Below are 16,607 nucleotides of genomic sequence, written 5' to 3'. Positions count from 1 at the left end.
TACAATTTCATCTCACTTGTTTTATGTTTATAAGAATAAAAGTAGGATATGGTTCCCCAAAGTTTACCTGACTAAGAAATTCAGGGAAAAGACAGACAGTATTGGGGCAGGGGAGAATTAAAAATCTAAGGAAACCACTTGAGTAGTTTTTCTATGGAAGACACTATGTGAAGAAGTTGCAAGTTAACTAATTTGTCCATAGCAGACTCTTTTACCAGAAGAAAAGCGTAACGATGGTATATTTCAGGTTGGAAACCACTCTGAAGTAGAGCAGCAACTTATTAATTTTCTAATGAATTTCCGTCTTAGCTTGTTATACAGTTGGGCAGGAGATCTGTCATGGTAACTGTCTTGGTTAGGATCATAGCATAACTGGGATTGGAAGGGAGCTCAGGAAGTCTTTAAGTCCAACCTCCTGCTCAGACCAGAGTTAGCCATGGGATCAGATCAGGTTGCTCAGGGCTTGATACAGTCAGGTCTTGAATCCCTCCGGGGCTGGAGACTGCTCTGAGTAACTGTTCCACTGCCTCACTGTCCCCAAGCAGAAAAAGTTAATCCTTATATCCAGTCTGAACCGCTTCATTTCAGCTTCTGCCTGTTGTGTCTCATCCTCCCACCTTGTACCACTGGTAAGAGCTTGGCTCCAAACAATTGTAGCTTTATTTTATGTATGTCCTTAACTGCACATAATTGAGATTAATTCCTGCTTTCTAAATGAGGATGAACATCACTCATAAAAAACACACACAAGGACAACCCACTAAATAACAATATTCAGTGCCTTAAAATAAAATATATTTTACTTTTAGAACAATTTTTGAAATCAGCTGTTTTGCTGGTAGAAGAGCAGTGACATGTCTGCTCTGAAGAAGCCAACCTCCTTTCCTCTGTTGCCATCGTCACACTCTCAGAGTATGAAGGCAGCATGCATAAAGCAGAATTCTGAAATATTTACAAAGATTATAGCTACACAGGCTAGGGAGAATAAATGATTAATGCTAGAAGACAGTATTATCAAATAGAAAATCAGGGTAAAAGCAGCAAAAGTCCCTTTTAGGCCACATCTCAACCTTCCAAGCAGTCCGTTTCAGCACAAGGCTGGCAGCTTTTTATTTGCTTCCTCCACCTCTAGCTGACAGTAACTCTAACCTCTCAAACAATATTTTTCTCTAGTCGGGTGAGTTATTGGGTTTATTGCTTCCGTTATCACACAGTCAGGCAGCAAGATATCAGTCTGTTGATTTCTGCCAGGGCACGGCAGGGGCCGAGGTCTGTCCCACCATCCTGGCCAGGACCAGGGCGACTGGGGAGGACAATGGGGACAGCTTCAGCCCCGAGGGTTTGTCACCTCCCTAGGGATGGAGACAGGGCAAGATGTCAGCCGGGCCCCACCACTCCTGAGCCACGGGCAGGGCTGGAGGAAGCCCTGGGGAGGCCAGGTGAGGACAACTGAGCCCATGAGCTGCCCAGGGAGGTGGTTGAGTCCCCATCCCTGGATGTGTTTAAGAATAGGGTGGATGATCTACTTGAGGATATGGTTTAATGGGGATTAGGGATGGTTGGACTCGATGATCTCTAAGGTCTTTTCCAACCTAGAAATCTATGAATCTATGAATCTATGAGTGCCCTGACTGATTTCCCAGTATCACTTTTATATGTTACAATTCACAGTCAAAACAGGAGTCTAGAAGTGAAAAATTAGAATTACCTATATTGTTTTCAGACTGTTGCTGGTGCAGAAACCAGCTAGTCGCAATTTGGCCATGCTTGGAATCATAGAATCATTTAGTTTGGAAAAGACTTTGAAGATCATTGAGTCCGACCATTAACCTAACACTGCCAAGTCCACCACTGAACCATCTCCCTAAGCGCCCCATCTACAAGTCTTTTAAATACCTCCATGGATGGTGACTCGACCAACCACTGCCCTGGGCAGCCTGTTCCAATGCTTGACAACCCTTTTGGGGAAGAAATTTTTCTTAATATTGAATCTAAACCTCCCCGGTGCAACCTGAGGCCATCTCCTCTTGTCTTATTACTCATTACCCAGGAGAAGAGACTAACACCCACCTCGCTACAACTTCCTTTCAGGTAGTTGTATAGAGTGACAAGGTCTCCCTTGAGCCTCCTTTTCTCCAAACCAAACAACTCTAGTTCCCTCAGCTGCTCCTTACAGGACTTGTTCTACAGACCATTCACCATCTTGCAATGTTATTTTCCTCTGTGGCTGAATCAATTCACTAATTCTTTTATCAGAGAAAATAAACCCTCCATGTCTTCCTCTTGTGGTCAGGTCTGATAAAGGAGCACAGAGGATTCAAGAGAACATGGAGAAACTTCAGAGGTGCTCAAAGCCACAGAAGAGCAGGAAATCTCTAGGCAATATCAAGACCACCAAAAAATTATCATACTGATCAAGAGCAACCAAACAAAATAAATTACTCCCTCTCCTCCTGGCACCAATAATTTGGAGCATATGCAGGCTCTAGTCCCTTGGGACTCTGAATGCAGGTTGTTTTCAGAAACAACCCTCAAGATCCTAGAGGAATAAAGAATCGGAGGACAGGCATATGCTGCTGAGATGAACTAGGCTTTCAACAGAAAACTGGCAAAGAAGAGTCTGGGGAAGTCTATATAATTTTGTCTACTAACAATCTGTACTCACTTTCAGTAATAAGAAAAATGAAAGCTATGCAAGGCAGGATTTATTCCACAAACCATGAGCTCATGTTGATTGCTAAACCTGACCACAGCCACCAGTGAGGCAGCTGTAGAAATTTCTGAAACATATGATCTTGTTTAGCTGCAAATTAAGAGCATCAATGCAGGAATTCCTAGGTGAAGTTTCATCGCCTGAGTTACATTCAGAAATCAAATTGAGCCACAGTATTGCCTACTATATGAGCTTATCCCTACAAAAATACAGCTATGTTTAGCTACTATTGATCAATTGTACTAATTCTATAGCAGTGACTTTAAGGCTTGCTTATCTTCGCTACAAGATGTGGTATAGTTTCAGACCAATAATCATGTGATACAGTACATGAGCCTTCAAATAAAACACAAGGTAAGCCTGTCCATGATTGAAGAAAATATATTGTCATCTAGTACACTAAGTGCCCTAAAGTAATTGTGTGGTACAAGCCCTGGCTCACCAGCGAGTATTCAAAACTGATTGTCTCTCTGATCAAATTATGGAGCTTTTCAATAATGTTTTTATGACTTCCATTACACTAAATGCCACCACGCCTTTATCAACAAGAAAAATGGTACTGCAGTGCCAAGTGTTAGAGCGCCACGTGCAAAATCAGCTACCACTTCTGAATGAAAAGTGCACTAGGGGTGTTTATGCTTTTCTAAATACAGAAATAAATTGAGATTACTGGTGTATAAGTAGATAGTGAAAAGGTTGACTTTAGGCATCAGGGAGGCATTCGGGACTCTCCATCTCAAGTCCCTGAGGGTACAACATGGCACAGAGCTGTTTCTAACATGTAGTGTGCTCCTCGGGTTAATATCCTGAGGCTAAGAATGCCAATTACACAATATAACATCTTGCTACACATGGCAGTAGCCTTTTTAAGTAGCCTGGGCAAAATCCTTGCCCACATATTTGACGACAGATGTGGCCTGAGTAGGAACAGACATCGCAATGCCCAACACTGCTCGTAGGCAATAGAATAGATTTAACCATCACCCATGAATTCATCAAAATCCTGGATCTAAATGAAGGCTCATACACTCAGCTTGAGATCAAACCTACTCTTAAAATAAAATATGAATAAGTCTGAATCTTTTAACCAAACTAGTGCTTTCGTTTAAGCATGTGTAAAATGGGAGCAATGGTAATGATCTGCTTGTAAGATAAGAAGTAACTGCAGAACATTTCAACATCCTTTAACATTGTTATACTACAATGAGATGATATCATTTCTATTGTCAGCCTGGTATACTTGAAGCTCTCTAAAAATTATGTACAGCTCTGACAGATGAAAGAAGCAGACTAAAACCAGCCAAAGGATAAAAGCAGAGATCTGAAAGCACTTACAGGCAAGGAGTTGAATACACTAGATTTTTGGCTGCAAAGATTATTTGACATCGAGCCTAAAAGTGAGAATTGTCAGTATTGCCCTTATTGGCAAAATGAGCTTAGGATTTCATTTCAGAGCACGCTGACAGAACTCCTCAAGATGGCAGAAAAGAATTTAAGTAATTGATTTTGGAAGTACAACTTCTAGCATCAAACTTTTCAAGCAGATTTTAATGGTGTGAATAGGGCATCCAGAATGATGACAACTTTAACTACGGTGAACAGATTATTGACTAGAATCCAAAAGTCGTCCTTAAAGAGATATAAGCTATATTTTTGGCATCTTTTATTTAAGGGACCTAAACTTCTTTGTGTAAAGATCACTGAGATTTTCTGCTGTCCTGAAATATTCCCAAGCAGACCTAGATAAATAATTGATTTTTCCAGTGATAAGCCAAACTGAACAGCAACAGCAAAATTCACTCAAAATTAAATGTTTTACTTGATCTGAAACACTTCTTAAAAAAAAAAGTTTAAGCCTTCCGTTTCAGCCCATTTCAAAAAGCAAACAACATTTTAAACCAAGAAAACATCGCAAAGCTTTGCTTGCAAAGATAACTGTTCAGTTTAAAATCTGTTTCCCAAATTAGGTAGTAAATAAAAGTTTTGGTCTATTTTCCCCCTCAGCAAATAAACTACACAGTAGAGAGTAAACAGACAAGGTCCTTGGGAGTATCTGTATCTGCATCAAAGCTGGAACACGTTACGTTCATCTACAGCTTACCACTTTAACCAGCCCTGTATGGTTAAAACTTCACCCTATGCATTCTTTCCTTGTTATTATTCCAACAGAAAGAATTTTAATGGATAGATGAACATCTGCCAGCTTGAGATCTTAACAGCTGTTTTTTCATAAAGACAAATAGGGACACCTCAGCCAACATTTTGCCAAAACGGGATTTTTCATCTCACACAAACATACACCCACCAGATTTCTGGGGAGATTGTGGGAAGAGTGGGCTGGAGAAGCTGCTTCTTTCATCTTTCTTTCCCTCCACTCTCCCCTCCCCCCTTTTCTCTGATGCCCCATTCCAGAAAAGCAGCAGCTAGAAAACCCGCCTTCTACGTTATTTGATCCTTATTTCAACTTAGTAGAGCTAAGTCCCATGTGATCATTTGTTTATGATAGATTTACATATAGTTATAAGTAAGAAGGGCCCCTGCTCCATGCCAGTGGTACTGCTTTGGTCATGGAAGCACCAAAAGGGCTAGGGACAGGCAGCCACAATGTCACTTCTGTCTGCCCTGAAACGCTGCCTTAGGTGTGAGCACCCTGCACCAACACAACTATGCTTTGTCATCATAAGGAAAAGGACGAAACACTATGTAATCTTGTCCTGTTCTGCAGTACAGAAAAATTTACTTTCCTCTTCTCCCCTAAGTCTTAAATCCCTCTGATGAGGTACAACCGAGGCAGCTGTTTCCTCCATGCTATCCTGCAGAGGTGGTTGGATGCCTGGGGACATGACGGGATGCAAAGTAATTTGAGTGGATGGACTCCCATTTGGATAAAAATAGATGCAACCAGATTTTAAAAATATAACCAAGAAAATAAACCGCAATGGTATCTCTTCGCATCTGTTAGGTTTTTTTTAAATCCTAAATACATACAATACCTCAAATGTCAGGGCTATTTAATTCCAAAAGGAACTGAAATAAAATTACTTTTATTGTCATCAGTTTTACTGTTTATCGAGTTAAATATATTTCTTACAGGTATCGTGAGGAATTGATTAATGTTTCCCAAGTGCCACAGAGACGGCACAGACACCTGCTTTGGAGAGAGAATGTGCAGTACCTTTTTCTTATACAGTACCTTCTATCTTAGGGTGTAAAAATGTTTTAACTTGTTACATTTCTGCCAAGCAATATTACCTCAGTTCTGAATGTAAATTGAAGAATAAAACACTGAAACTACTTGAGCAAAGGAATGCATAGTAATTCAGTAGAAGAATTTGGAGTCATGGTTTCCAAGTGTCCCATGACAGTCCTTCTCTCACACACTCAATTTATTTTTTTATTTATAAAAACAGATACCAGTAGCACATTTTCATGGAGTAAAAGAAGCCAATAAATTTTGTGGATGCTGCTTAAACACTCTCAGCATCAGTTGCACTGTAATACCATATTTCTTGTTTATTAAGGCATAGAGGCATGTAAAGTAATGAAAGGCATAAAATCATTATTGAAAAGCTCCATAATTTGACCACAAAGAGAAAAATAGTTGTAACTGCCTTAAAAACTTAAGTTTATTCTTTGGCAACAGTGACACTTAAATTTTTTTTATACTGGGTCCTTGATACCAAACACATTGCTACCAGGTAATTTTGAAGTTACATCAAGAATAGTTAACAAATGCCTGAAAAGGACTCTGAGATGGAGATTTCCTGGTTGCAAATATAATACTTCATGTTAATTTATGCAAATATTTTATTTATTTATTTAAAAATAAGAGAAAGGACACAGATATCTTTTCATTATGGTTTTGCACACTTTCCTCTTCTGTGGTTTAAGACTTCCCCAATTGAAAATGCTTACCTCACCACTGTGACCAAAGGAACTGGCATTTGATGGTGAATATCCAGAATTTCAGCTTCTTCTGAGATTTAAGAGACAGCTATTGACCCCTCCAAAGATATTTGAAATTTGCCTTCCCTTTGTAAAACATAGCCTATCCCTTTGGAGCCTTTGAATCCATCAGAAGAAACAACTGCCTTTCTTGGAGGCGAGGCAAGACATGAACTGTCAAAACTTTACAGCTAATGCTAAATCACAAAGTGCAAAGTGCCTCTTACTTTGATACAATATACCAATCCCACAGTGAAAAGAAGGGTAAAGACTATCCATTCCAGCACTGCTTAGAGTTGGAGTAAGACAAAGTAGGGGTGTATCTTTTTGCCTGACAGCTGGAGCCAAAAAGCGAAGGAAAGATCTACTAACGAGGTAAAGAAAAGACAAAAAGAACTGAACACGTACCAATTGTACATTCATATTGTGCTTAAAACACACCGTTGAAAAGCATACCATCTTTTTTTAATTTTCTCATGCTTGAGAACTGCAACAAACATACACACCAGGCTCTGTGCATTAGCTACCCTTAGGCTGATATAACTTAATAGTGATTTGGCGCGTGCATTCAAAATTCAATAAAGCAAGCCACATTTGTAAAATCTGGAGATCACTAGGGAAGAAATAAATGGCCACCTTGGAAGATAATTAGCTATTGCAGGTAGGGCATGGCAACAAAAAATTCTCCTGGAAAATATAGCCACCTGCATTGGCCAGTTTTCTGACACCAAGATGTTTGCAACTGAGAAAATTTTCTGTAGGCATTTAATCAAAGGCCTAAGTGAACTTGTAGGCTACTAAATCGTATTGATTAAATAGATTAAAGGTGAATTTCCTAAAATACGTACTTCTTTCTTTCTTAGTTAAATCAACTTTGACTCAAGCTTGACCCCAAAGTGTTTCAAAACTCCTGTCCTTACCTCTTGTTGCACAAGATTGTGTCATTCCCAAGTGGTTTAGTTTGCTAAAATGGTGAAGGACAGATCACTTAAAAAAACCCAACACACCAAAAAGAAAAAACAATGCACACAAAGCCAAATCAAATCACCAACTACCCCCCAACACCCAGACAAAAAAACCACACAAACACACACAAAAAAAGAGCCCTGCACCGCACTAAGAAAAAAAAAAATGAACCAAAAAACCTACACACAGTTCAGAAATAAAATGGCACATTACATGGGCAAGAGAAGCAGTAGGAAAAGCTTTTTGTTGTCAATAAGAGTAGAACTATGTCTAGAATTTCTAGTATGAGAGAAGAAGCCTCCCATACACTTAGAAACTACAGTGAGGAGTTTAACAGATGGTGAAGGCATCACAGCACCTTAGTATTCTGGTTGGGTCCCTCCAAATCCCTGCTATTCCTAGGTTTAGATGCATTGGCAAGTCAACAGAAAGATCCACTCTATCTCGAATATGGTACAACTAATACAATATGTCGCCAAACAACATGTCTCAATCACCTAGCTGCTTCATTTAAAGTAGGAAAGAAAATTCAAGATATTTTCAGCACTGCAGAAGCTCAGATACACAACATAACTCTAATAGAGAGAGATAGATTTCTATAACAAATACGTTTTTCTGCAGATAAAATATGTATTTTGCATCGACTACAGAATGCCAAACTTATTTAACACACAAACTTAATTCTTTAGTTTTATAACCAAACTTTCATTTTCAGGTTATAGCAGGCCTGTAGCAAATAGATCCTTAAATGGAGAGATCTGAGGTTTGCTGCTGACTGTCCCTCATTCATCAGTCAAAGGCCTAAAGAGCTACCAGTTTCACCCACTTCACCCCACAGAAGATACCCATCTTTTCTCACAACATGCATGTGTATGTACATATTATACACACATATATACATGATGGTCATATATTAACCCTTAATTCAAAGTTCTGTTTCCATGGAAACAGCAGCAAGCAGCTATATGTCAAACTCCTGTTCGTTTCTTCAAGAGCATGAAATTCTGCTGGAAACATAGATTAGGAAGAGTGACAATTGGAATGCAAATACTTTTCTTAACCCCAGGTTTTAATATTACTTCTTTCAAGAAACATCTATAGAAAAATACAGTTGAATTATTGGATTAAGCTAAAATTCAGGCAAGCACACTTATTGAGAAATAAGAATCTGAAGACAGAAGTTAGTCAAGAGCTGCTCATCAAAAAGTATTTTGTGCAGATCTACAATGGAGAACAGCTATGTTTGGTAAGAGGAATCTAAGGACTCCAGCTTCCAAGCATGGACTTTTGTGTTGGTTGCATGTAACATACCAGTAGGATTGCTGGCAGAATCGGAACTTAAAGCAAAACAGGTCTCAACCAAAATCATAAAACAAAAATCCTTTGATAAATACTTAAATACTTTCCACATAAAAAGGACCTTCACACATCTGTTTTCTCAGTAGGGATCAACCAAACGCATGATTAAATATTTTGCCAAATTCCTGGTCTGAGTCACCAATTATAAATATTCAGTGAAGAGAAATGAAGATATTTTCCAAAATTTAAACTTAAAAAATGGAGGAATAAGATATCCATACTGAATGTTTCAACCTTCAAACACTTATGTCTTCATTAGTATCACCCACAATCTGAAGACCTAGCAAGAGTTTTGTGAGGAAAATAGTGGGAATATTTGGGATTTATAAAACTTTCCAAAGGTCCATGCATTCCTGTCTGCAAGAGTATTACCATATTTATACACTGTGTAAGCTAATATTCAAAATTTTAGTTTGCTTGATCTAGCTGTAGCTTCAAGCATTGTCTAAAGGCAACATGTTTGGAGGAAAGAGCCCACCTAGCATGTTTACTGAACTTATTAGCATATGGAAAATAATTTATAAAACAGGAAGAAATAAGTGAAAAAAATATTTATGTCAAAACCAAGTAACTAATGCAGATATAAAATGTCAACAGATCTAGAAAAAAACACACATATGTGAAAAATATTATTCTATTACCTTATAGCACGTTTTTACTAGATACCAAGCTTTAAAATAATAACAATGTTACCCAGGAAGCATGTCTAGCAGCTTTTAACCCGAAACTGTGCACGTGTGAACTGCAAACTTGGAATACTTGCACTCTTCTTGTGGATATGAAAGGGTGATATGTATGGGCTTTGATCTTTTAATAACTCTGCTTAAGAGGGTTTAACTGTATGAATTAATCAGCAGTCTTCTGAAATGCATTAATTAATTCTGCTTTGGAGATTATTATTATATAACCGTATTACATAAGCTAGGGCATCTAAACTTTACATTCATCCAGCAACTTCTGTGAAAAATCAAGAGAGCCGCCCTGCATTACAACAAGAAGCAGAAACCACTGCACAATACGATTGGACACTTAACAAGTGGAACGTTCAAATCGCATTACTGTAAAAGTAACAATTTAGGGGGACGCCCTCAAAAATTTAGTGGGAATAATTAAAGGAATCTGAAATATGACTCTTTTTTTTTTTCCGTTTTCTTTGAACTAAGTGGAGTTAGCACGATATCCTTTGTATTTTTCAGAGAGTATTAATTTTCAGGACTGTGAGGGGGAAGGCCTGGAGGGCAAACTTGAAAAAGATTAGTCTAATTCGAGTCCTATATACAGAAGAGAGAGTTTTATCTGTCAATTTGAAAGAGAACTTTAAAGACGCTGTGATACGGAGCGGAATTATCACCACTATTAATTGCACAGGCATATTAAAAAGACCCTGGAAAGTGACCTCCTCTAATACAGAGAATGCATGTAGAAAAATATGTCTTAATCTTCTTTTCTGCGCTGAGATAAATGTCAAGTGTATCTATCACCTCAATTAACCATAGGAAAAAAGCTGTCAAAATCTAATTCTTTTTTTGACAAGGCGTTTATTCTGAAACCAGCAGAGGGAGAAACAGGCACTTGTATTAGAAAGAGATGAGTGTCAAAGGGTTCTGAAACACATGGTGAGTTTTCCATGTGCGAAATGCTGATTAGAACCATGGTAAATCAGTGCTAGTGTGTTCTGGGTTTGTTGCCTGAGCTACAGTAAAACTGAGGGCTTTGTGGCATGGTTTACTTCAGCATTGAGGTTACACTAACAAAAGAATGTTTTTCAGCTACAGTACCATGCAAAATGTGAAAGAACTGGTGAAATGAAAGAACCTTAACTTCAGGAACATTAAAGACTATTTTACAGAATATTGTAAAACACATTTATTGTGGTAGTTTATTTACTCCCTGATTTTTTTTCCTTTAAATAGAATTGAAACCTTTTTGTTCCTTTCCCTGTTACATCAACATGATCTCATCAGGCTATTAGGATGGATTCACCCTTCATCAGCTTGATTCACTCACACACAGAAGTTTCCCTATGTTCCCTTGCTTTTTGCAGAAAAGCTATAAAAAGCAGAACAGAAATATAATATTTACACGTACATTTTTCATAATTGAGCCTTGAAAGAAAATTACTGACTTACTAATAAAACTTTCTTATTAAGTGCAGCTTGAAAGAATTCTGCCAAGTAAATGCTTGCAAGTAATACAACCAAACATTGCTTCAGATAGAAACCATGCAGAATAGGAAAACTGCCTATCTAAAGCAATGCATTTAGAAAGAGCAAATTGGGACCATGAGATTGCCTTAAAAATCATCCAGGTTTCCTTCTTAATTTTCAAAGTCTGATGCATACCTATGTACATGTGTGTGCATTCAGATTTTTGAGACTCCTGCCTAAAACAGGAGTTTGAAAGTTCTTTTTTTAAATGACAATGGAACTTCTCATGCAAAAGTATTAATTTCACAGGGGGATGGGGGGGAAATGAGTGTAAGAATTGAGATGGAAGTGCAGCAAAAGTCTAGGATTTTTCAACCTCCAGAGCTAAATCACTTCATATCTCTCAAGACGAGATGAACCTCAGAGCAGTACTATAATGTTCGTTGTCACCATCCTTTTCCCAGAAAACCTGTATATATGCACTGGAAATACACGTGACCTACAGAGTTTGTTAGAAGATAGAGGTGCATTCAAGGATTAAAACTACTGCATCTCACAAAAAGGACAGGCTTCCCTAGGGAAAGCTCTAGGATCACTTGTTAGCTGTAGCACAGCTGAAAAACAACAGATCAGTCCTCCACTTGTTTACGTTGTCATATGCTTTTGAATTCAGTGGCACTCTGTCACATCGTGTCACAACTGGCTCCCTGTTTCCCTAAGAGTAAGGCAAATAACAGATCCTAAAAGCTTAATAATAGAAACAAGAGTCCTCAGGCAGATGCCTGCTCCACTACCTTTTTCTTGCTGCCATTCCAAACGTTATTCCAAACTAAAAATTGGCCAAGTTGGAATCACGTCCGATATGTTACTCTTACAGCACTTCTCCTAATACGAGCAACAGGTAAGGCATGTAGTCCTGCTAGTCGCAATGAAAGCATGCATACATCTGCTAATATAAAAGTATTCAAAACAAGAAAATAAAAAGTACCACTATTATTTCTGAAAAAATTATAGATTATGGAACTTAAATTATTTCCAGAAAAGACAATAAAGTAAATAACCATTGAGTAAATATTAATTATGGTAAGGAGAATTCAGGTGATACACAGGCTTTGAAAAGCAAGACATTTTCTATTTGCTCTTTTTTAAACTCTTCCAAAGGAATTTGGATAGAAAAGTCTTGGTATCTGGGTAAATTATATGAATAAAGTACAAGGCAATCATGCATGTATAAAAATATGATCAACATCGCATAATCATTCAGCACAACATTCTCTCGCATTTCATAAGCTACAAACACTCTGGAGCACTCAGCAGAGAAAGGATTCACTTTCCCATTTCCCACATACTATATCAGCTATGCCAAGAAGGTTAAAAAAAAAAAAAAAACAACACACACAAGAATCTGGAAGTCTCTTTAATTCCAAGAAAGAAAAGTGCTACCCAATGAAGTTTTACTCCAATAATAACGTACTCTAAATTAAATCTAAATATGTGCTTTTCCCTTCTCTCAGCTACCACGCAAGCTGTGCTTGTGGGCTTCTAGCCATTGTCAAAGTAAGATTTCCAGCTTAAGTCTAGCTGGGCTCCAGCTCTCCAGCACTGCCCTCACGTGCCGCAGGAGCCCTGACTTAACAGTTCCAACACGCAACTAAGGTACAAAGCGTCCGCTGAGCCTCAGCAGCAGTTTACATGTATGTTTTTAAGCTTGCAGCAAAGGTGACATGGTTCAAATTTGCTCAATCCTGCTTTTGATTGCAAACTAACCTTACTATAAATGCATTTGTATATCTTGTGAGGTCAGAACATGCACTGAGCTACCTTGGCTCACCTAATGCACAACGTTTTCCGGCTCACAGCAGTTGCGCACGTATCAGACAGGACAAGGAATATTTAGCAGGAACTTACAGGACACAGCTAGTAGTGACACAGCACAGATTTCTGCCATGAGAGCAGAGGATTGAAAGATACAACAGTCCATTCCCACCAGGAGCTCACCGTTGGCATATGCCAAAGTCCTCCGCACTTAACAGGCCACGTGTGGCTTTGCAATGCAGCACATGACAGTGCAGAAGCAAGCGTGATACACACAGAGTTGCTCTGCGGATATGAGGAGGCAGCTCACACCTGGTCAGGTTATTCTGGACCAGTAACGAGAACTTCAGTTGTTGCTGCTCTTTGGTACTGGTGCAGGCGCTGAGAATTCATCAAAAAACAGTTCAAGATCCCATCCAGTCAGAAGTGAATATCATTGAACCAGCCAGAGTCCTGATCCTGTTTGATTCCCAGTACTATGTTTTTCTTTGCCTTTTTATCCCTCTTTTCCTGCATCTACACTTGCCCTTAAGAATAGCCTTATTAAACAAGTTTCCATCACCAAATCAAGGCACACACTTACCTCCAGTCACCGTTCACAATATCACAGATCATCACGTAGCAGCTCTACTGATGCTGGCACTCATTGTACAGGCAGCAAAAGAGACAGCTAACAATTAAGTCACTGTTCCTGTGTCCCTCTCTGAGCTACAGTACTTATCTGAAAGGGAACCAAGCAGCTTGTCATCAGCTCTATTTTCTCACCCACTTGATGACACAATTTTACTCAAGTTGATACTTCTTCCTGGCACAGGCTTTACCTACCCACCTAGGGTCAGTCTCTGACCAGGAACAGAGCAAAACCTCTGTATTCTGTCTTCAGGCACCAGATGCGTTAAGAGTGCTAATTCACATCCACTATAATAAGAATAAGAAATTTAAATGGATGGTTTTTTAAAAGTTACACTATTACTACATAAACAGTGAAGTGTTGCGCTTGATAAAATCCATATAATAGTGTGAATAGTTACACCATAATAATGGACTGATCCATTCCAACCTATTTCAAGCTCTTTAGAATATAGTTTAATGAAGTTCACTTGTATGAACATCCTGAAGATTTCCTCTTGTTTAAAAAAAAAAAAAGAGAGAGATCTGTTTTTAAAGAGGATTTCATAAGATGGTAGTGTTTGCACCTCTCATCTCTCCTCCATCCTAGGAAAGAGATAAGATCTCAGATTTTAAGAACAGTAATCATATGACTTAATGAGTTAAGGGAGCTGGAACGGTTATGAAGGCACTCTAAGGGGATTCTCTGTATAAGAGATTATAAAAAAAATAGTGTACTTGCCTTTATCACAGCCACAAATGCCTGCTTAAAGCACTCGGGTACTTCATATGATTAAAAATAAAGAGAACGAGGTACCCTAATTGCATGGGCCGGGAGCACAGTCCATTCCACCGTGCTCATTTCTGTAACCTGACTCACACCCTGCCATCAAAATACTCTGATGACAGTTCATTGTGGAAGAGCTTGAATACTACAATGAACAATTCTCATCTAGTGAAAGACAGTTGATCTGCCGCCAGCACACTTCTGTCACGGCCTATGATTAATATAATACAGAAATAAAAGGAAGAGATTTAACTGGACCTTTCGACTCAAATACCTCTAAGCAGTTTCAATTTAGAACTAGTAAACATTAGGCAATGATTTTCTTTCACTGGAGCCAAAACAAAACAACAATCTATCTGAAATGTGCAGTGTTTGCCTTCCCATTTATGTGTTTGTGTGCTGAATTGGAAGATTTAAGAGGGTGAAAGAGATACCATCAGGATTAGCAAACCAGTAAAATCTTACAGCGAACAGGAAAGCATGAAGATTTGTATAAATATTTGCAGGAACTGAAAAGAGCAGATGCACAACCAAATAATCCAGAGGATGTGTGTACACTTGCTTTTAAAAGAAAACATTTCTGTCTCAATCTAAAAAATAATTAGACAAAGAATGCTTTCTTCAGCTGGACAGCTCCAAAATCCTACAGGTATTATTAGGGAAAATATCTTTGTGGAAAGAAGCTGCAAAGCATATACTTGTCAACATATACTTGAAGGTCAGTTTTTCTAAACAGGTGATTCAGCCTGCATTGATAACTACACATAGTACAGCTTTAAAAATAACAATATTGAACCCAAAAAGGAGGAGAAAAATCAGGTGAAATTCTACTGGCATGATTTCAAATGTCTATGCAAGCATTGGCTCCTGTTCCCTGGAAGACTGGGCCTCTGTTTGAAGGAGATATGCCCAATTCATGTGTCTGCATCATTACTGTTTGCCCGTAATATGGTTTTGCACAGCCGTGTCAGTTCCTACTGAGTGTGAGAAGACTCGCAGAGTGTGAAATCTTGCAAACTAAATGAGCCATAAAACAGTTTGCACAAATCTCATATGATCAGCGTGGTAACCTAGTCACCTAGTATGTTATTTCCATTATTAGTAATAGCAATTATTAAGGCAAATAAATGACAGAATAAACCCCCTCGTCTCAATGTTTGAGCAGTGCTGGGCCTGAAAAAGGATTATTATGTTTTTTCATGCACAAAGAGCAACTGTATGCTAATGCATCCCCTTCCTTCACTAAGCTGCAGGGAAAGAGGCTTGTCAGGCTCTCGGACAGCTCACGCTAATGCAAGCACACTCTCTTGAGCAGGCAGCCTACAGAAAATGAGCTAGGGCGTCTTGAGTGTAATAGAAATTTGATGGCAGTTGGAAGAGAGTAACTTGTCAGTCAGGGGAAGCCTCTAGTTTGGTGCACAGTGCTGAAAAAAGGGATTTAACGGAGGTTTTTTACCTCTCATCACTGCCCAAGGAGGGTCTAGCCTTGCTCCCTGGTATGAGAAATCTTGGAGCTACTCCCCTGCCTTTCCCCAAAAGGCACCGGTGCAATCAGGAAGCTTCAGGTTTTGTTTTCTTTGCCCCTGACCCCAGAGAATTTGTACATTGCCATCTGCAGCTTTGTTGTGCTGTAAAGGAAAACACTACAATATTCCTCTCTGTCTCTAAATGGTGTCCACAAAGAAAAGCTCACAGCAGACAGTCATTGAAATGCGCAGCAAAATAAAATAAAGATTTGCCTAGATGAAGACAAAAAATTGGAAGAACAGTTAATAAAAGTGTCTTATTTCTGAAGAAACTGATGAGAAATGAGAAATTGCATTTTCACAATTGAGTTGACCTATCCCTTGCCAAACATGTTGAAACAGGTTTTAGTTCTACTTCATTTACAGCTACCTTCAAACAGATTATTGTGTGCAGCTAAAGAGCACAAGTTGCTTAACAGGCTTTGCTTTTGGATTCTAATTTTTGGAGGGGTTTGTGAGTTTTTTTGTGTTTGGGGTTTTAAGGGCTTTTCTTTGTTGTTTTGTTGAGTTCTTTTAAGAGTTGTAGTCTGTTGGGTTAAAAAAAAAAGTTAAATATTACATACTGTCAAAATTTTTCCAATAAATTTAGGAGGAGAAGGGAGAAAACCACAACCCAAGCTAGCATTGAAACATTTGTCTGCCCAAATATAGACATTAATTTGGCTAAGTAAAGATGGCTTATTTGCAATCGCAATCATATATGACAATGACAAGTGAAGTGGAAGGCGTTGGACAAAGAT

Source organism: Tauraco erythrolophus, chromosome 1 (genome assembly GCF_009769465.1).
Source record: "Tauraco erythrolophus isolate bTauEry1 chromosome 1, bTauEry1.pri, whole genome shotgun sequence".
NCBI classification, from domain to species: Eukaryota; Metazoa; Chordata; class Aves; order Musophagiformes; family Musophagidae; genus Tauraco; species Tauraco erythrolophus.
The sequence above is the reverse complement of the archived record's forward strand: the minus strand, read 5'-3'. Positions refer to the sequence as shown.